Here is a 21,355-nt window from a genome sequence, read left to right as displayed (position 1 = left end):
ATGCAGGATGTGGAGAAAAAGAGCAAGCTGAAGCAGATAGGCATCAAGATCATTTTGAAGAGCTCTTCTTCTTCATCATGTTGCTCCCATGTGAGCCACTGAACCCTGACAGACTGCTTCTTTTCACCAAGGAGTCGGGGCCATTTTAAAGGTGTCTTGATCCCCGGCGCCTGCCTGCCTGCCCACCTTCCCGGGAACAAGCTGCTCATTCCTTGTGCATTTCCCAAAGACCATTATTGAATGAACAGTGAGACAAGGCCCGCAGTGAATGGACAGTTTGGTTACACCGCCATGAGGCTCGAGCTCCTCGGAGTAATGTAGCGCTTAAGTACCTGTCAGCTTCATAAAGGAGGGAGTAGACGGAGTAAATGTGTGTGTAAATAGAGTGTCAGATCAGGACCCCAGGGAGTGGAGGTGGGGGAGCGTGCATACGTGTGTGTGTTGGTGTGTTTGTGCACCCCATTTGTTCCCCGATGCATACGTGAAGCATGTGTGTGTCAGCGCGTCCGTGCCTGTGAGTGTCACCGTAATGATCATTTAACCCTGCTCAGCATTCCCCAGGGCTCCTCGTCCCTCCTTTTCGACTTCACAGTGCTGCAGGCTCTCTGCCTCTTCTGTCTGCTTCTCACGGCTGGGCACAGTCGGGGAGCGCCTCCTTATTCATTCATGAGAGAGGCACCGGATAAATAAAAAGGTTCATTACTGTGCTAAAGTGTTACTAATGACATGTACCTGCCACTGAGCACCTCCGAAAATCTAATGTGACACACCAGAATGGAAAATCTATTCTTCGGCACCGAGGCCTCCAATGGCGCCTGCACATATACTCTATGGAAATTTCCCTCCGCTTGCCCTCCAATTGTGTCTCTCTAAAACCAATATTTACAATCCCATAGCCATTATGTCCTACTACGCCCTCTGCGCCTGCTGTTGCGACCTTCGCATTAGCTGAAAATTGGACTTTGGCGAACTTAGCGAGGGGAGAGGAGGCTCTTCTTGTGGAAACCAGGGGGCGCAGCATGATGAAACATAGGGTGTCTGTCCTTCAGGTCCCTGCTGCCCCAAACTCAAACTGACAACAAAGTCAGAAAGGCTTCACCGTGCTGCATACCATTATCCAGCGTACCCAAATGAAAGTCGCTTGAAACTAAATGCCAATAAGCCATTAGCCGATTCTATGACTGTCTCAGTTTATGTCATGGATGCACTGATAGTCTGAGGCTTTGTTTATGCTTCAAACTTGACTGGAGGAAAAAGTAGCCTCTTAAGCTCAAACAGCAACATATATTTGATGCACAATTTAATACTGCAAATGTTAACGTAATCTCATTGATTTTATCAGAAATTTTTAGCTGTTTCACGAAGTTCACTTACTGAATTCAGATCATGCTAAATAAGTCACAGAGCAACATTTGAATTGTTGAAAATAAGAATAAGGGGTAAAATGGCAAAATATAAATGAACACTTTTAAAATGGTTGTTCAAATTTTTAGAAGTAACATTTATTTGAAAGGTTATGAGTAGTTAATATATCACCTGTAGATAACTCTTTTGTTGTTTTCATTTGATTTGCATCCAGCCTGGTTGGTCATTGAGGCTAAAGCAAACAGCTAACCCAAAATAGCTTAAAATAGCTCTGATTTAACCAACATCATTGTATTTGAATGTCAAAGCCTTTTAATTGCCCTCACATTTGCACCGAAAGGAAACAGTGGAAACAGAGGTAGGAGACTGGAACTGATTCATAGTGCCACTTCATAATATCTGAAGCGAAAATGCGTAAAGTGCTAATTTCACACAAAAATCTAAATATGCTGTTTTTACTTTGAAAAACCAGCATTTACTTTGAAGATGATTGCTTTCCTTTCTATGTTTTGGCAACTTCCTGTTTGTTCCAGGGTTGGCTAGTGCTCAAAAGGTAGACTGATACAGAACAAAGAGACACAGGTTCAACAAGGTAAGACTCCCAAATATACAGTAAGTCATCAACACAATATTAGTGTCTGTATAATGCTGCCATTGACGGACAACTAACGTATTCTTTTTCACATTTTGATATGTTTTTCTAATATTTTTGGATCTACAGTACAAACCATTGATTAATCTTTGATCTATAGAAAGTCAATGGTGGTGCACCACCTTCTTTGTAAATAACTACACAATGCAAACAGGATGACTATTTTAAAAACTTGCCACTACAGAAACACAGTTTTTATTTACAGCCTGCAAACAAAATAAAATAAAACAAGATTTAATAAACTTTTAAAAAATACAACACAACAATCAGACTAAAGATTGCAGCTCAAACCAGCACTTTATCCAGAAACCTGAAATTTCACATTTAAATTATTACATATATATTCATTAAGGATGCACTCGTATTCTGACCAAATTAAGTCACTGTACATGTGAATGCAGACTTGCGGCTTCGCTGGTGTAAAAGTAATTAAATGAAGGTGCCAAACCTTGGCTTAACAGCAATATTATCATAAATGACAGTCTGTAGCTGTGTTTTATCCTGCTGAATGATCATCTTCTATTCCACTGAGTTGCTAAGATGAACATTGTTTTTTTCAAATAAACATATTTTTGTTCCTGAAAGCACCAGAGAGACTGTCAGTCAGCTGTGTTTTGTCGTCCCCATCCCGAGCAGAAAAAACTTGTTGCATCTTTAGAAGCTTGACATCTAATTGAATCTCAGCTTCCATCAGCGTCTCAGCAGCATCTTCACATGACTGTTTGCTCAACATGTCTGCCCATTTCCACTGATTAATTCGTACGAAGCCAAACCAAATGTTCTGCCTTGTTTGTCACGTCACACCCAGACCCTGCAGTCATCGGGTCACAATTAGAACGAATGTCTGCAGATTTCGGAAAATCACAGTTTTAAAGAGAACAGCTAATACTTAGCTGGGGAGTACCGATTGGAAAAAGCATGTTCAATTATGTCCCTTTCTTTTACAACGCATTAAGGTGAAAAATATCACAAAACTTCAAAGTTATTTTTAAAAATTAACTCAATTTGTTCTCTTTCAGACACTGTTTGTAATGTTTCCCTTTTGTTTGTGAGTTTAGGTTTTTTGTTGTGTTTTGAAAACGTATGATATTCTATGTCATTTTTACATAAAAAGTTAATTGTTAGCTTTGACAGACTGATGTTTTTTTATTTGCTCTGCTAAGTGAAATAATCACTATATCTAACACTATATCAGACGGACATGTGCAAGTCAAATGTTTGAAACATCCCAACTTTATATGCCTTACTATAAAGCATAAAAAGTTGCCTTATAGTAAAAAGTTGCCTTCATTCAAATTTCCCATTTGAATGAAGAAATTTAATAGGAGAAGAGTGAGAGTAGATGATTTTTTGTTTGGTTTTTTTGATGGCATGGATTATTTTGTCTGAAATAAATGTAAAATAATTTTTAGGTTCAAATGAAAAAGTGAAAAAATCTAACTGAGATGGATTCATCAACTAGTTATCAGCCTCCAACATATTCTTCAAGAATCGTTCATTAAAAGTCACAAAACAAACTGAGCACTAAGTGAAAGATCATTAGCCTCGTGATGGATAATTGTAAAGGTCTAGTAGTGTTGTTATATTGCAGACCTTGTGACAACCCCTGTAATTATCCTTCCTCCCAACGCTTCCCAAGGGTCCCATAAAACACATTAGCACTCGGCCTGCACAGATCATTCAGACTCCTGCGCAGTCTTCCTCCTTTCAGCATCACCTCCCAAAGCAACAACAATCACCTACTTACATATTCCAGTATGCTCATTTCATTATGATTTGCCACTGGGGTGTAAAATATGTCGACCCTGGTTGTTTTACTTTCAAATGGGAAAGCCAGGTTCGCCGTTTATGTCTTTTACATTTAAAGAGTCTAAAATCAGGGCTCCACTGAGCATACATTTGTCGCACTGTGTGCTTGAAAAGCCGGCTCAGTTCCTTATTCAGCAGCCTCTTCAGTCCGTGATTGACTCCTTCCCTCAGCACCCTGCAGCAGATGAAGGAACAGAGCTTAAACCTGTTACTGTCAGCCTCTCACCTGGATCATAAGAACTCCTGCTCGGAGCATGCAAACCAATATCCTCCTATTCTCCGCACAGCCGCCAAGGATTCACAGCGGTGGCTCTTCACAAAGAGCAGGGCCGAGCGCGCTCAGTGTTATCTTATTGAGTTACCTGTAGCTAAGCTCTGAGCGGGCGCACACAATGGCAGGCGGTTAATGACAGTGCAGGCCCTAACCCCTTGTCCCCGGCCTTTCCCTGAGCCTCATTTCCGCGCGGCGGCTGCCATTTCACAGCTGTTAGCCACAGACTCTCTTTGTCATGATTAAGGACAAATTAATAGATGCCTCCTGGTAATCAGCTTTCATTAGGGTTGTCAAACCGTCAGTGGCGTTCGCTCAGTGCGCTGGACACAGGATGATCACATCCCAGTCGAGAGGCGCTGCAGCTGCCTGTGTGCAGCCTCTCTGCTCCTGTGTCTGTGCTCTTGGTGTGGCTAAAGTGTGGGTAACCAGTGCATTAGCACGCTCCTTCGTGGCACAAGTGCTTGTAGTTGGTGCATTAACGGTGCTCCGTGTGGCGCTGCAAGATGGAGGTCATCGTTGGAATGACATAAAGAGTAGTCTTTCTGCTGAGTGTAATTGGCCCCAGCATGCTGAAAATGGACTGTGAAATGTAAGGGGGGGGTCAAATAATTGATTTTTCCCCCGAATGCAGAATCCAGGGCAGGGCTGTTTAGAGAGTAATTTACAAGAGCAGTTCAGCTCAGGCTGACTGGCATATCTGCTGAAAGTTCCCAGAGGCAGAGGAAGAGATAAGACACACCTGAGACCCCGGAGCAGACGGACAGCAGTCACAGAGCTACTCAGAGGGCAGAGAGGAGCCACATCAACCTCACTCACACATCATCTGTGTATGTATGCAGTGTAGGGGACAGCTATATACACACACTCACATGCTCCGAGGATGATGGACACAGGCTATTGTATGTAGAAATAGACTCCCGTCTCTCCCTCTGTCGGTCTCCGGTTCTCCGTCTGTCCGCCTCCCGCCCTCCTTCTGGAATTGATGAAATAAACTCATCAGACTTCCAGCAAGTTTGGCATTGTGCTGGAGAGCTGAAGTCATTTCAGTATGTAGATTTCAGACTTAAACCCATAACCGTGTTGCGTGGTGCATGACCACCCCCACCTGCTGGAGAGAGAAGGCTTGGTTGTGCATGATGGGATAGGAGCGTCTGCGAGGCTGGATACAGCCTGGCCCTGTGTATGCTCAGTGATTTCCCAACACTGCTGCCTAGGGGAATTAAGACAATGGCCTTAATGCAAATGCTTTAATCTAGTGACAAAATGGCATTTTATTTGCTCTGCCAAAACTGAGCTGAAATACATATGTAAGCTAATTGAGGAGAACCGGCTGCTTTGCAATCTGCTTGGCCCCAAAAATTGTTTCATCTTCAATTTGGAGAATATCTCGTTAAAGACAGCGATGAGCGACATCCGTCAAGATCCAGAATCTATGTCATCTGGGTCTATGGAAAGCACAATGGCTGGTTGATTGAGAGTCATTGCTGTCAAAAATGTAGCGCTGTCACACTGAGCTCGTCTCATGGAGACGTTTGTATGGAGCGGCGTCAGTTCCCTTCAGTTTTCTTAAGCTTCTTGTTAAATTGCACCAAACAATTTTCAAGATCAATTCCAGCGTCCAAAAACAATGCACACAAATCCCATTTATTCAACACATATTGTGTTTGGAGAGGGCCCCTGTGTTTGCATGAAGGTAATTACAGTGGGATTTGATGTTGTGGTGTGCCCAGAATTCTCCAGCTTTAGATCAGGCTCGGGGTGCTCCACCCCATTAATGCTCCATATGGGGAACCCAGCTGTGATCAGAATTGGACGAGCGGGAGGGGAAATCGATTTCATTTGCAGGATTATTGATGTAACCGAGATGCCGTTTGTATGAAACATAAAGTCCTATTTCAGAGGTTATGGATGAAGCTGGATGGAGGGGCCGGCTGTTTGTTTTGCTCAGTGAAACATTACAGAAACAGAAAAGTCAGCGCACATCACACTGTTCGGTCTGCACCCGCATTGCACCACATTAAAGGGATAGTTCAGGATTTCTGAAGTGAGATTCTGCTGAAGGGTTAAAAATGGTTAATATCTTACCTTCATTTAGTAAAATCAGTTAATCCGATATTTATTAAATGTGGCCAAAAATCACGTGTCTTAAAAGAAATTGATCCAAATCTTGTTTTATACCCAAGAATAAATTTGTTCAACTGAGCCTAAAAAAAATTGGAAAACTAGATTGTTTTCTTTAAATACAACAAATGTGCAAAATCCTTCATTGAGAATAAATGTTTCCAGTCAGAATAACGACTTAATGGAAAAGTCAAGTGGTGTCAAAAGAAGCAGTACAGATTTATAGGGGCTTAAATAAATGTAGTTTCATTCATTTTTACACATTTATTTCTAAAGTTCATTTATTTCAGGAAGTCAAACAAGTAAAAAACATAATATAGATCATTCAAATACAAACTGGTGTTTTCAAACCTGCATTTTCTTAAATATAATTTTTTTTAACTAGAAACTTTTTACATGTTCTGTTCTCAGAAGGAGGTAGATCACCTCCTGACTCCATTTCTAAATGTCACCAACTTCCTGTAAATCATAATAATAATAATAATAATAATAAAATTTCAAGTTTAGAAATTTGTGACTGCATAATCTGCTGTGTTCTTTCTGAACAAGGAGCCCAGTCAAACCAGTCACTCCTCCCATCTCTCCACCTCCAGTAAAACTTAGATCAACATCTCTTCAACCAACATCAGAAGGTAGAAAAAGAAAAAACTGATACACAAATCAGGAAATTAGGCCAACATGCAACTTTTATTGTTCATTGTGCATTATATTAGATTTGTATGTCTATTAGGATGTTGTGTTAATGGTTTGTGAACATGTTCAAGAATGAATAAAAATATGAACTGGAATTAAAAAAGTTTAATTTCTGAGGACGATCATCATTTTGGTCACTGTTTGCTTCAGCTTTAGCCTCCACATTAGCATCTATTACGGCTTACAGATCATCAGTCATATTCTGGCTCAAACACATAAAGCTGGACCAGATGCTGAAGACGCAATGCTCTTTCTGTTGGACCTCTATTTGGTTAAAGTCCATCTGAGTTGTGTTCCTCAGCTGAAAACTGAATGAATTCATTTCATGCTTCATCTTTATGTATCACATGAAAACAGAAGTTTGTCTCCCGTTTAATATGCAGTGCTTAGCTTTAAACAGGTGTCAGCAGGGAACGCAACAGATGCCGCCACCATGTTTGTGGTAAGTCAGCCTGGAAAATCTTGCAAAAACTAAAGCATTTTTAGCTTTCAGAAGCTAATTATGCTAAATGAAGACACTTAAAGAAAAACTGACGTCATGTAAACTTCCGAAAGCCTAAATGATTCATTTGACTGTTTACTGTTCTTCTGTCTATAATAGTGTGGCCTGCAGCATACCAAAAACTGGCAGCAAAAAGATGAAACTTCTGAAAAAAGATTTTAAAATCATGCTGTGGGAAAATTAATGACATAAAATTTTTTTTTTTTTTTCTGCGGCAGGAGGCCAAAAAAGGAAGAACAAAAAAAGTGCAGTGTTCAAAGTACAGCATGTTGTTGGCAGCAATAAGTGACCTGGCATCTGGCCTTTTTTCACCCTTTGCCAAACTTTCCCTCCACCTGTTCCCTACATTCTTCTGGAGGCTTTATAAGTCAGAGCGATGTGCTGGCGAGGTGATCACACATACATTAAAACAGTATCAGAGTTTCCCAGGGTTCACATGGCCTAACAGCTGGATCTTTCAACTGAATCCATCCCTCTGCACAATTATTCCCCCCCTTTTCTGAGTCTCAGCGCCCAGTCGGGTCGGCTGTGGTTCCCACTCGTTTAACTGCAGCAGTGGGAGCAATGGTGAACCAGCTGGGGAAAGTTTTTCTTTTTTTTTTAAACTCTGGGTTGATGACAGGACTGAGTTGAGATGAGGTAATGTTAAAGAAGGGTTTCCCCATGCATTTTATTTTAGCATTTCATCTACAGAAAACACATCAACGACAAGAGATTTGGTAAATTGTTCATGTCTTGAACTTTAAATTTTGTCATATTTTAAACACATCTTAGTGGGATTTTTATGTTAAGCCTTAACACAGAAGTGCACAACTGCGAGGCGAATGATACCTGATTGAATCCGTTGCATACATGTGCATCCAGGACCTTTTAAATAAAACCAAGTGCAACTACATGAGAATTTCTGTAATTATTCAAAATAGTTGTAAGTAATATAAAGGATTAGTTCTGATTTTAGGTTGTGTAAAGATCTTGTCGATAATTATGAGGGGCCGTTTAGGACAAAATTTACGTTTTGTCTCTCACACACTACCAAAACGTCTCGCATACTCCAAAAAAATAGCCACGCACACTCCAAAAAATTACGTTTTGTCTCTCACACACTACCAAAACGTCTCGCATACTCCAAAAAAATAGCCACGCACACTCCAAAAAATTACGTTTTGTCTCTCACACACTACCAAAACGTCTCGCATACTCCAAAAAAATAGCCACGCACACTCCAAAAAATTACGTTTTGTCTCTCACACACTACCAAAAACTCTCGCATACTCCAAAAAAATAGCCACGCACACTCCAAAAAATTACGTTTTGTCTCTCACACACTACCAAAAACTCTCGCATACTCCAAAAAAATAGCCACGCACACTCCAAAAAATTACGTTTTGTCTCTCACACACTACCAAAAACTCTCGCATACTCCAAAAAAATAGCCACGCACACTCCAAAAAATTACGTTTTGTCTCTCACACACTACCAAAAACTCTCGCATACTCAAAAAAATTACATTTTGTCTCTCACACACTACCAAAAACTCTCGCATACTCCAAAAAAATAGCCACGCACACTCCAAAAAATTACGTTTTGTCTCTCACACACTACCAAAAACTCTCGCATACTCCAAAAAAATAGCCACGCACACTCCAAAAAATTACGTTTTGTCTCTCACACACTACCAAAAACTCTCGCATACTCAAAAAAATTACATTTTGTCTCTCACACACTACCAAAAACTCACGCATACTCAAAAAAAATAGCCACGCACACTCAAAAATTACTCACGCACATTCAAAAAATACTCAAATTGCGTATACACACACTACTAAAATGTCACACACACATTCACAAACGTTAACTTTCTCGCTCACATACACTACTACCAGCTCGCGCACATACACTACTACCAGCTCGCGCACATACACACAAACGTTAACTTTCTCGCACACATACACTACTACCAGCTCGCTCACATACACTACTACCAGCTCGCGCACATACACAGAAACGTTAACTTTCTCGCTCACATACACTGCTAACAGCTTGCACACACACAGACGTTTATCTCTCACATACACAAGACTAAAGTTGAACACACACACAGTACTAAGACTCGTTTTATGTATGTGTGAGAGCGAGACTCTTTATGAATGAGTGAGAGCGAGACTCTTTTTGAATGTGTGAGAGTTGTCACGGAAGAGGCGGGGCATAATTTTTGGATCAAACTCTAATTGTTTAAAATGGCAGCTGCCTGACCAATTCTCTCTCGTTTCGAATTAGAGTTAGCCATGTTCGGTATAGCAAACTCTTTCTTCTTTGGCACTAGTTGGCGCCGGTTAATAATTCCTGTAATACTGGCACCCAGTGGACAGATTGTACTACAGCAATTTAGCTATTTTTAATCAATCAATCAGATTCATTTATTTCTATAGCACATTTAATCTACAAGAAAGTTAAACGTTCTATATATATTTAAAAGCACAAATATACTAAGTAATAGAACATACAGTGAGTCAACAATCGAAACTTATAGTTTAGGATCTACGCATGCGCAGTTTGATCCAAAAATTATGCCCCGCCTCTTCCGTGACAACTCTCACACATTCAAAAAGAGTCTCGCTCTCACACATTCATAAAGAGTCTCGCTCTCACACATTCATAAAAAGTCTCGCTCTCACACATACATAAAACGAGTCTTAGTACTGTGTGTGTGTTCAACTTTAGTCTTGTGTATGTGAGAGATAAACGTCTGTGTGTGTGCGAGCTGGTAGTAGTGTATGTGAGCGAGAAAGTTAACGTTTGTGTGTATGTGCGCGAGCTGGTAGTAGTGTATGTGAGCGAGCTGGTAGTAGTGTATGTGAGCGAGAAAGTTAACGTTTGTGTGTATGTGCGCGAGCTGGTAGTAGTGTATGTGCGCGAGCTGGTAGTAGTGTATGTGAGCGAGAAAGTTAACGTTTGTGAATGTGTGTGTGACATTTTAGTAGTGTGTGTATACGCAATTTGAGTATTTTTTGAATGTGCGTGAGTAATTTTTGAGTGTGCGTGGCTATTTTTTTGGAGTATGCGAGACGTTTTGGTAGTGTGTGAGAGACAAAACGTAAATTTTGTCCTAAACGGCCCCTCATAGATAATAGTTACACTTGCATTAGAATGATGTTTGGTCACTGTGAGATTGTTGGAAATAAGCAAGTTCTCTGCGTTGTGGAAGCTAAATGCTAATCATACATACACCATTTGTTTTAACTGACTATTATTTAAATCAAATTTAGGTTAGCAGATATTAACAATCTAAACATCCACAGGAGACCTCTGATAATTTTGCTGCTGTTCTCTCAGCCCAACAATGACTGGGTTTCTCTCAGGACATTTGCCGTTTGAGCCTTCTCAGCTGCACCAGTTCATCCAATCAGCTGCAAAACGTTTGCACCAGCTCTGCCAAGAACGCAGTAAATTTTTCAATAGCTGCTTCTGTGCTTTCCAAGTCTTCTAATTATTTAAATTTATACTGATTGACTCAGAATCAGCTGACTTGTGCTTAGCTAGCTAGCTGCCATCACTACATTTTCATCAAGCTTAATGGACTTCTTTCAGCTGAAGGTAAGTTAAATGTTATTGACAAAAAAACTTAAAATCTCACTTCAAATACTATTAAATTATTCAAACTATCCTGTTAATAGGAGGAGAACATTACCCAGACAGGTCAGAGATATAGTTGTATAGAAGTTTAAAGCTGATTTAAAGTTATATAAAGAATATTATATAAAGGAAGACATAAGAAAACCTATCTGCAGTTTGCCACGAACTATGTAAGAGACACAGAAAAAAAAGTGGAAGAAAGTGACCTTATATGCAAAATGTCATTTATGGTGGAAAACATTGAGGCACACTGGGAAGTCCTGTGGTGGAAACCGATTGAAGTATGTTGGTGTGAGCAAGATTTTCTTCAGCAAGAACAGGAAAGATTGTCAGAGTATATGGAGAAGTGCGAAGAAGCATTATCAAAGAATATGGCAAGCTTTGGACATCTTGTGCAGATGACAAGCAGAGAACCTGTTCACTGGACGACTATTATTTGTAAATTTGGGCTTCCGCTGAACAACAGAAAGAAGAAAGATATTGTGGAAATAAACAAGTACTATTGACGTAGAAGCAGGTGCTTTAGTTGGCTGGAATCAATTTAGAAATCTTTGAAAATGTTAGCTTTCTATGAACTAAACATTCTCACAATGAAAGATGCTGTGGGGATGCTTTAACACGTCCAGGAGAGTTTGTAGTTGATATAAAGATATATGAAGTAAATGCAATGCAATTCTAGAGCAAAACCTGCACAAACACTGAAACTGGAGCAGAGTTTCACCTATCAGCCGAACATGCAGTCAGAGCCACAATGGATTGTTTTGGATCTTCAATGGTCCAGTCAAAGTCCAGGCCTCAAACCAATGGCCAGACTTGAAAACTGAAGTTCAGAGATGTTTTCCTATTGAGCTATTCTGAAAAGAAGAATGGAGAAGAAAATTTAGTTTCTTGTTGTGAAAAGCGGGCACCTCCAAAAACCTGCAGCTACAACTGCAGTGAAAGGTTCTACAGAGTATTGACTCTGGAGGGTATGAATAGAAATGCCCACCACATCTTTCACTGTTTGTGTAAAATATTGAAATCCATACTTACTCTTTACCTCTCTAGTTTGCACTACACTTTTGTAGGTGTATCGCATGAAAACCAAATAAAATACATTGAAGTTTGCTGTTGTGAAAAGAAATAAAAAATTTTTTGTAGCTTCTTTCAACGTTGTTTTGTCTTCTCATCAGAATTTGACTTTTTCTACCAACTGGTCTTGGTTGTCAGTTATCACAGGAGGGGCCTCAGAGGGCGGTCTCCTCCCCCCCAGCTTACTGTCCTTGTTGGTAGCAGATGTTTGTGGTGTTTGAGTGTCAGTGATGGGCAGTGTAAAAGCAGGCTTACACATGTTCATGTCACCCAATCGTTGCAACTGCAGGAGGAAGTTATGTCACGAAGCCAGCTGGCTCTAATATGCAGCATTGTGTAAAAAAAAAACAAAAAAAACTGCAGAGCAGAGGTGGAGCTAGACGCAAACTTGGCCGAGGCGCTCCCAATTTTTCTTGCTTTGGCTTCGGGGGTGCAGACAGACAAAAGGCATCCGCAGCAGAGTTTGTGCATCTTATCAAAGTATGTCATTAATTTTACAGCCAGCTCATGTGCAAGCGAGCGAACTGCACCACATTGTTTCCAGCTATAACAATTGAGCATTTATTGGCTGAGAATTGGTTATTAAAGAAAACTGCAGCGTAATTGTGTTTTGACAGAGAGAAATCTGAGCCAAGCGGGGGAAAAAAAAAAAAAAAAAACAGAAAAGAGACTATGGCATGTCTGCGAGGGGCCGTTGTTTTGATTTGTGCCTGTTTAGAGAGAAAAGAGGGGAAAAGGGCCCCTGTCTGGGAGAAGGGGCTGAAGCTCTGTTACGGAGTTTAGGCCTCCATCTAGTCTAATAAAAAACACTTAAGCTAAACAACCCCCCTCTCGCTCTGCCTGTGTCTGGTCCTGGGAGCTACCTGGAGGCCCTCCACAGAGCACATTTAATAATAATGGTGCTCCTCTGCTCCCTCCCTGCTTCTCCATGAGTGATGGGCAGTCCATCTAACACTGGGACTGGCTGGAAGGACAGCATGAAGGGTGTAGTCATGGTCCCTGCAGCTTCTGTTACACAAATCTAACCTGAATAGAGTTTTTATTTCTGGCCTCAACTTTGTTTTTATGTTTTCTTTTTTTCTCTTCAAGCTCCTTAAAGGTGATTTCGCTTCATCGTAATCCCTTGTTTTAGTTCCACGCAGGCCTCGGTGTGAATGAGCAGGATTGCACACACATAAAAAAATAAAAGACTTGTGTTCTTTCATGGCGTGGAAGCTGAATAAAAAGTGGCATTTTTTTATTTGTTTTGCTTCATGTTTGATTCTCGGTAACGCAGACAATCAACAGGGTAGGGGAGTTAAGTGCATTATAAATTACCAAGAGGGAGCCACCTCGCTCTTGGAGCTCTTCCTGGTTGCTGCTGCTGCCACTTTGGGTTATGTGAGGAGTAAAGTACTTTAGCAAAGACCGTGGAGCCGCTCCACGGTGCTCCTTTGCATATCAAATAAACAGTGGAGCGGGCGATGGCAGTGCCAACACAGACGGCTATGTTGCATGTGCACGCTGATGCACATGCATTTGAAGTCTTTTGAATATCTCCCATGGTGCAGGTCATGGTGACGCCATCTGGTGTGTGGAGGAACCTAAGGAGATGTCTCAAATGGTGAGCTTTACCTGCAGGATGTGACACTTTTGATTTAAAGCATCACAGGTGAGTATAGTAATTAAAGGCAAGCCATTCACTCAGAATATAATTAGGAATTTTCCACAAGAGAGATTTCATATTACCTCTATCTGGGTTTATGATTTTAAATTGGTAAATAGGTGATTTTTTTTGCATCCTGCAACGCTTTTATTGGCTATAAAAATAAATGTTTCCAGATTTTCACACTCAAATCTCATGTTTATAGCCCCCATTTTCTGTGTCCCCAATCCACAAGGTAAAGACGCACGGCTCGTATTTTCATAACAAAGCTTTTTTGGGGTCCAGCAAACAAACTGTTGTATGGATGTACCATTGATTTCACATTCACACGTCCAGACTTAAAGGGACTATGGGATTGCCAGTGATTCCCGAAATCTGTGTGCTGCTCACAGAGTGTCAAGTTGACATCCACTCCACTTCTGTAAACTGGCGAGATTATTCACTCAACAGGATCTCTTCCTGCCTTTCATCCTGCGAACTACAGGCCAATCCGGCCGCTGACAGCCAAGCGATAGCATACAGATGGAAATTAAGGTGGAAGAGGAAGAGAGAGAGGGGGAGAGGGGAGGAATGGTGCTGCTTCTCAAACACAAGAGGAAGCCTCTGGGTTCAGGGTTTAGCCTGATGCTCAAGACTGGATCTACTGACTTCATTTAGAGAGGGTGGTCAGTGGTCAATCTTCCACTTCGCACCACACACACGTGGTTTTTCTCATGGGCACTACGGCTCACAACACAGGGAGGCATGGACTCAGGGGGCAGCACAAGTACTGTTCAAATCACAGTTAGCAAGTGAAGTTAAGCAGTATTTCTATTGTTTTTAACAGTAAATTATCACTTTGTTAGTGTAACCAAAAAGGGTGCAAAAATAGACCCCGTGAATATTTTCCATTTCAAAATTCCAAATTGCTTCAGACTTGAATTTAAAAACAAAACTTCTGCAGTTCTTTTAACATCCAGGAGATATAAATATGGAACATTTATCTTAAAAGTGGAAATCTCAGTATATTTATTAATATTTGAGTCACAAAACAACTTGGTGACAATTCAGCAGTATGGCAAAAGACTGTTTTACTATTGTTGTGGGCTTTGGGCTAACTTAAGTTAGTTCTACTTTGAAATGTACAAAACTAAGACTTACATCAAACTAAACTAAAATATTCTGGACATTTATAAAACATTTCACTAGTTGTCATTATTTGTGAATCCAACACAAATCGTGAAACAACACAAATGCAATGTTGTCTTCTGACAGTATGGCTTCATCACTTTTTTGATGGTTTACGTCACAACTAGTAACACAGTGGTCACATTCTCACATAAGTATAGGAGATTCTGTGGGATCCAATTTCTCTATTTTTGTTCAAATTAAATTTAAAGGGGTAATATATCAAACACTAGTGAAATACATTTAGATTTGCATCCATTAGAAAAGGAAACAAAGACAAAATTCTGGAAAATTGAAGTTTCAATATTCAATTTCAACTCTCAGCAGCATCCTTGTCTATGCAGCATAAAACAACCCCACAGCATGATGCCACCATCACTATTCTTCACTGTGTGTCCTAAGGGTGATGTGCAGTGTGACCTTTCTACCACTCATTTTCTTGCATGAATGCATATTAGGAAACATGGAACTTATATATTTGCTAGAAATTGCACATTTCTCTTATTTTCGTCTTTATCTATGGTTTCTAACTACCCTCTGTAAGTTTGCCTGCAGAACATTAATTCATAACTGAAAATTCAACGTTGCAATCAAGTAGTAATTGTGACTGCAATCATGCACATAGTTTTAATATGCTTTCAAGCTGTAATAGAAAGCATTAACGCAATAAATTCAGAAGAATTTATAATGTTCTACCACTTTCACTTTTAACACACAGCCCTACCCATTTTACTGTAAGCAGTTGTAGAGGGGGGAAAAGGAGCACCACTTTCTATTCTGATGAGGGAGGAAATCCTGCAGAGAAGTTGTTATTAGTGTCAGTTATTTGAGGGAGTAAATTGCACACAGCTACTGCCTTGATAACAGCTCCATATATCAACTAAACTGGTCTCAAAACCTGATGTGAGCAATATGTGCTATGAAATGTATTTCCTTCTCCTTGGGCAACAATACAAATAATGTATTCTGCCTGTTCCGTCGTAACACTGGCACCCAGTCATTTTGCACTCTGGATCACAATTCTAAGTTACTGGAATGAAACCAATTTGAGCTCCTTTTAAGATAATGCAAATAAATATCAGTCCTGATTTGTCTGTTAGTTTTATTTTTTTTTTTATTCCCCTCAACTGCCCCTCTCTTTGCTCCCTTATCAGCACACAGAGCATTTCTCTCTTTCTCAAGGGTCGCATGAAAGGTCCCTCTTTTCTTGAGAATCAAGGCAGAGGAGAAGCCTGGTCCAGGACTGATTCATGTCGCACACACTGCCGGGATGTTATGCATGAATAATTGATTGTCGGAGCAGCATGGCCACTGTTGGATCTTGATGGTGCTGCCGAAATGTCACCTTACTGATGTTACAGCGGCGCCAATATTAAAAAGGCCGGTTCTCAAAGACTTCCATCTGAGCCCACTCCTCTCCCACTGCGTCTGGGAGAGACAGCGCTGTTTGTCAGGCTTCTATTTCAGAAAGACAGATCTCGCATTCGCAACCTTATCTGCACAGGACAGTGCACCCACTTCCAGAAGTGCATTGAACATTTCCAATCATAGGGATATATCACTCTCCTTTTAAAGTGGAAATCAAACGTGTGGGAATGGTGAGAGGGAGAGAAAAAAAAACTGCATAATTGAGAGCTCTTAGGATTTATTTATAGGTGGTTTGTCTCTTCCAAAACCCCCTGAAAAATTACACCCCTCGCAGCAAATACCTCGCTCAACAACAATAAAGAATCCATCTTTTTTTTATATAGGAATGGTTTCATACTGATTCCAGGGGAAATTTTTATGCAAAATTGTTTGGAAACATCTCAGACATTAAGTCAGATAATGTAGCAGGATTTTATATATAAAAAGTGGGGGATTAACGGAGTAAAAACCAGTTAATTTCAGAGTTCGGATAGTATGCAGAAAGCCGAGCCTGGACTGGTAAACTGTGTTAATCTATAAAGGCTTACATAGGTAAAAATAGAATACACCTGCATGCCTTTTAAACACCATGATACTTAGCTGAGAGAGAAACCATCCAGCTATAGAAGCAGTGAATGAAAAAGGGAAGCCTCCCCATTTGCTGTTGTTCTGACAATGCAGAAGTTTGGCAGGATTGGTCAGGAATAAAAAAAGATTTGAGTCAGACTTTAGGGTACATTTGTTGCACTTTAGATAAAGGATAGTTCCTATGATAAATGATATTGTCAGATTTTTTTTTAACAACAGTACTTTTAAGAAGAAAACGGCATCTAACCTGCTCCTGCTATGCTATTCTCACAAGCTGTTACATCATCTGAAACTCTTGCCTTAAATACTGAATCCCTTCTGTATAACTGCAGCATCTCTCAAAAGTATTTTTGCAATCTGATTTTTTTTTTCATATTCATTTTATGTGATATACAAAAAGAAGCACACATTATGAATTGGAAAGAATTTTCTGTTTACAAATAAAAATCTGAAAAGTGTGGCTGATTAGATATGATCTGAACAGTCCTGCTGTAGATCAGACTGTATGTTTAGGGTTGTTGTCCTGCTACAACAACCCTACACTTTGGCCCCAGTGTCAAGTCTTTTCCAGCATCTAATTGTTTTTTTCCACAAAATTGTCTTGTAAATAATTAGATCCACCCTTTTATTACATCTGACCAACTTCAAAGTCCCTGCAGTATAAAAAAAGTTTCCCACCGCATGCCTTCGCCACAGCTCTCTGTCTGGATAATATACAATTTTTGCAATATTAGTTTTCTTCCTCACAGCATGATACTGCGCCCACCATGCCTTCCCATGCAAATAATGTATTTAGGGATATGTGTAAAATTACCTTTTTGTGAAACTCTACACGTCACCCTGAACACACCATGTCCACAGCATTATAATTCTCACTTTGGGTTATGATGCAGTTAGTTTGAATTGAGAGATTAGTTTTCTGTCGAACTGTATACATCACCCTGAACACACCATCCCCACAGTATGATTCTGCCATCACTATGTTTTACCATTGAGACGGTGTATTTATAGTAATGTGTTTTTAAAACATTTACCTTCTGCTTCAGAATTATACACTTGTTGGTCAAGCACACAATTCTAATATGATGCATTAAAGTTTGTGGCTAAAAAGTGGAAAATTATGAAATTGTTCAATAGGCATAAGTACCTTTACAAAGCTGTGACTACTGCCTGCTTTTCTTTGTCCTGACATGCTGAAGCGATTGGAAACTCAGGGCTTCCCTCCTATAATCAAGTGTGAATGAACATGTAAACTTAGCCAGGTATTAACAGAACTTGGCCCTTCTTCAGTGAGCAGTGGTTCACGCTACTGGCTGGCATGACAGAAGTAAAAGGCGAGCAGCTTTGAGGAGTGAGGAGGACCCAGAACCCAGCAGACAGGATGGAACGCACCATACGCCGCCGAGGCTGCCGGCGGAAAGCGGGAGAAAGGGAGCATTAATCGGCACCACATGTCTGCATATTCTCCAGTCTCCGGCATAAATTTCATTATTGCCCAACATAAAAAACGGGCCATCTAAGGGACGTGTGTAACATGGCCTGAGACAGCTACCGTGTGAAAAGCGGGGCCCCGTTATGTGTGAGAGTCATGGCCCAATCTGTCACGGTGGGGATTTTTTTGTTTTGTTTTTAAAGGGAAAAAGGGGGGAAGCAGCTGCTTGCCTCACCTGTCCATTTCTGTACACGGCTCTCTATCAAACCAAAAGGGTTCCTGCACCTTCACGCAGGCTCCTCCGCAGCAAACGCACATGCAACACTCCTATGTAATGTGACAACACCAGAGAGACCACAGCCCCTCTGTTTATCACACATGTACAATTATATGGTGTTCTATTTGTATAAGCACACTGGTTATGGAGAGAGAGGTATTCATAAGGCCTTCAGCTGGCCGGAGCTCAGCGGGTTTTCCTCTGGATTTGCAGTGGGTTGAATCAACACAGAAAGCAGTGGCGTTAAACTTGTTTTGGACCAGGAGGTGTGGGATAAACTGTTTTAAGAGACTGCTTGTCAGGAGTTGGAACTTTTACTGGGAAAGTCTTCACAGGGAAAACGTGTCAGCATGAATATGTGCTTGAATTAACTGTTTGCACACATGTTTCCTTGTTTAAGGGGGAAACTAGTTACTACATTGGTGCTTAAGCTTCGGATTATCTGTCTGCGTCCTCTTGCCTCTTTAGCATCAACATGAATTCACCCACTCACAGTCTATCACACATCCACAGAGCTCCCTGAGAGAGCGCGGACCTTAGGGATGCCCTAGCAGGGGGAGGCGAGGCGGCGGGTGGAGGGGGGACCTCGACAGAGTGGGGCTTGTGGTTGCGCCCATGGGCACGGCCCTCTCACTTTCTGGCAACCACTTTGTTAGGCACACAACGTTAATCCGTCTTGTGTCTTTATTGCCCTCTGTGCTGAGGAGTAGACCGGGGCTGAAGCTTGAGGGGGTGGGTGTGGAGGTGGAGGTGGGGGCTGTTGAAGCACCGCTGCAGGGCTACGTGTGATCAGGGCTCCTGTTTGAAGATAGGCCACACTGTACAATATTAAGACATGTAATGCAGGCAAGCTGAGAGCAAAACAAACTGATACTCAAGACGCAGGAGGAGAAGAAAGAAAAATGGAGAGTCCTCAAATAAATGCCACCCTCTCTTCCTCCTTCTGTTTTACTAGGGGTAGGGGAGGGTGGGGGCGCAGATCTCTGCAACCTGAAATGACTATGAGGCAATTCTGGCCCATGTTGTTACACATAGTCAATGAGCTAAACAACACACTGAAAACAATTTGTCACGGCTTGGATTTGGAGGAATCTCATTTTTAATATTCTAAAGCATTTAACAAAAATTGTTCAATGAATGCTGAGACATTCATGTATGTTTGACCCATACATCTGAAAACTCTTTACATTTCAAAACTTCTGTATATGTTTTTTCTGTCTGCTCAAAGCGTCTTCTCTCAATTGGCGCCATCTTGTGTCTGCGTGAAGGCAGGCACAGGTGCGTAAAAATTCAATGTCACCTTTTCCCTCCCAGCTGTCACCTGAGCTCTTGGCAGCATAAGGTAATAGCATCGAGATGCAATCAAGATTATATGGTTGTCACTCATTCGGTGCACTCGGTGGCTTACAGTGTGTGAAGCAGAGGCGAGATAAAAGCCTGCACACAGATGGGAAGATAAACTGCTCCTAAATATGCATCAGTTTCCTTAGAGCAGAAATGTTAACTTGAAAACTGCCATTAGATCAGCGAGAGGAAGAAATTGGTTAGAAAAGAGCTGCACAAAAATGAGCTGAAGTAAAATGACGCAAAAGGGTAAAGAAAAAAATCTGTTTTTTTCTTTGCTTGTAAAAGTAAATTTTCTGTAGAAATGCCCCAAGTTTTTCTGACACTCTTCCTCAGTCATGATCTGAAGTAGCGCTTGCTGCTGCTGCTGTATATCTCAAATGAACAGAACCTCTGCTTGTAAGCTACATCCACATTAGCTGTTTATTTCCATGTTTACACCGTTTCATATTACATCCAGTGGTAACAGGATTACTTTGTGACAATCAGTAATTTGTGGAATTCCCTCATTTCAGTTTGAGGATTTTCTCTTTGCTCAGAAAAAAAAAAAATGTTTTTGTATTCTTGTCTCCCTCCCCTGAGGTTTGACTCCAGAAACCCTTCAGGTTTTCACTCAGACCTCTGTGAGGGTCCCAATAAAACAGAGCAGCGAACAAGGCCTGACTGTGAAGGCAAGTGGGAACATAGCAGAAATAATAATGTGCAAAGGAGTTTGGTGATGAGGATGTTTTTACTCCACAGGCTCAACTGAGTCAACATAAAACATGCAATAAGCACAACTTTGACAAACAAAAGCCCAATTATGTATTTATCTTTTATTGCAGTTGCATAACATCATATTGAAATTTTTCAAAAAATCAAATCATTATTAAAGTAGGTTAGTTCAGTGGAGAAAAAACTACATTATAATAATCATTATTGACAAAATCTTCGCAATTATTAAAAACCCTAAGAAATCTTTAAATTAATCTAATGGGACCCTTTAAGGTATTTCTACAATCTGCACTTAAAAGTTTGTCAGGAATTCTAGTAATTTCTAATAAGTAGTATTTTTGTTTTCCTGAGGTCTATTTTGAAGCTCGTCTTCAAAATAGGAAAGACAAGAAAACATGGCATTTAAGACAGCCTTTTTTCCACTACAAACAGTCAGGGTACCTGAAAACAAAATTTCTAAAGCTCAGTTAAAAAGAATCCTTAAAAAAGTGGTAATTATGCCAAATTTTCAATATAAAACATTGCAAATATTGTAAAATATAATCCAAAAATCTTTGTAAGCATTATTACCAGGGTTGCTAACTGTAGCACAGGGTACTGCACTCTTCCTGCTAACTGAAACTTATTCGAAAAGATGTGCATCTTTTCCTTTTGTGTATTT

Source organism: Xiphophorus couchianus, chromosome 20 (assembly GCF_001444195.1).
Source record: "Xiphophorus couchianus chromosome 20, X_couchianus-1.0, whole genome shotgun sequence".
Lineage (NCBI taxonomy): Eukaryota > Metazoa > Chordata > Actinopteri > Cyprinodontiformes > Poeciliidae > Xiphophorus > Xiphophorus couchianus.
The sequence above is the reverse complement of the archived record's forward strand: the minus strand, read 5'-3'. Positions refer to the sequence as shown.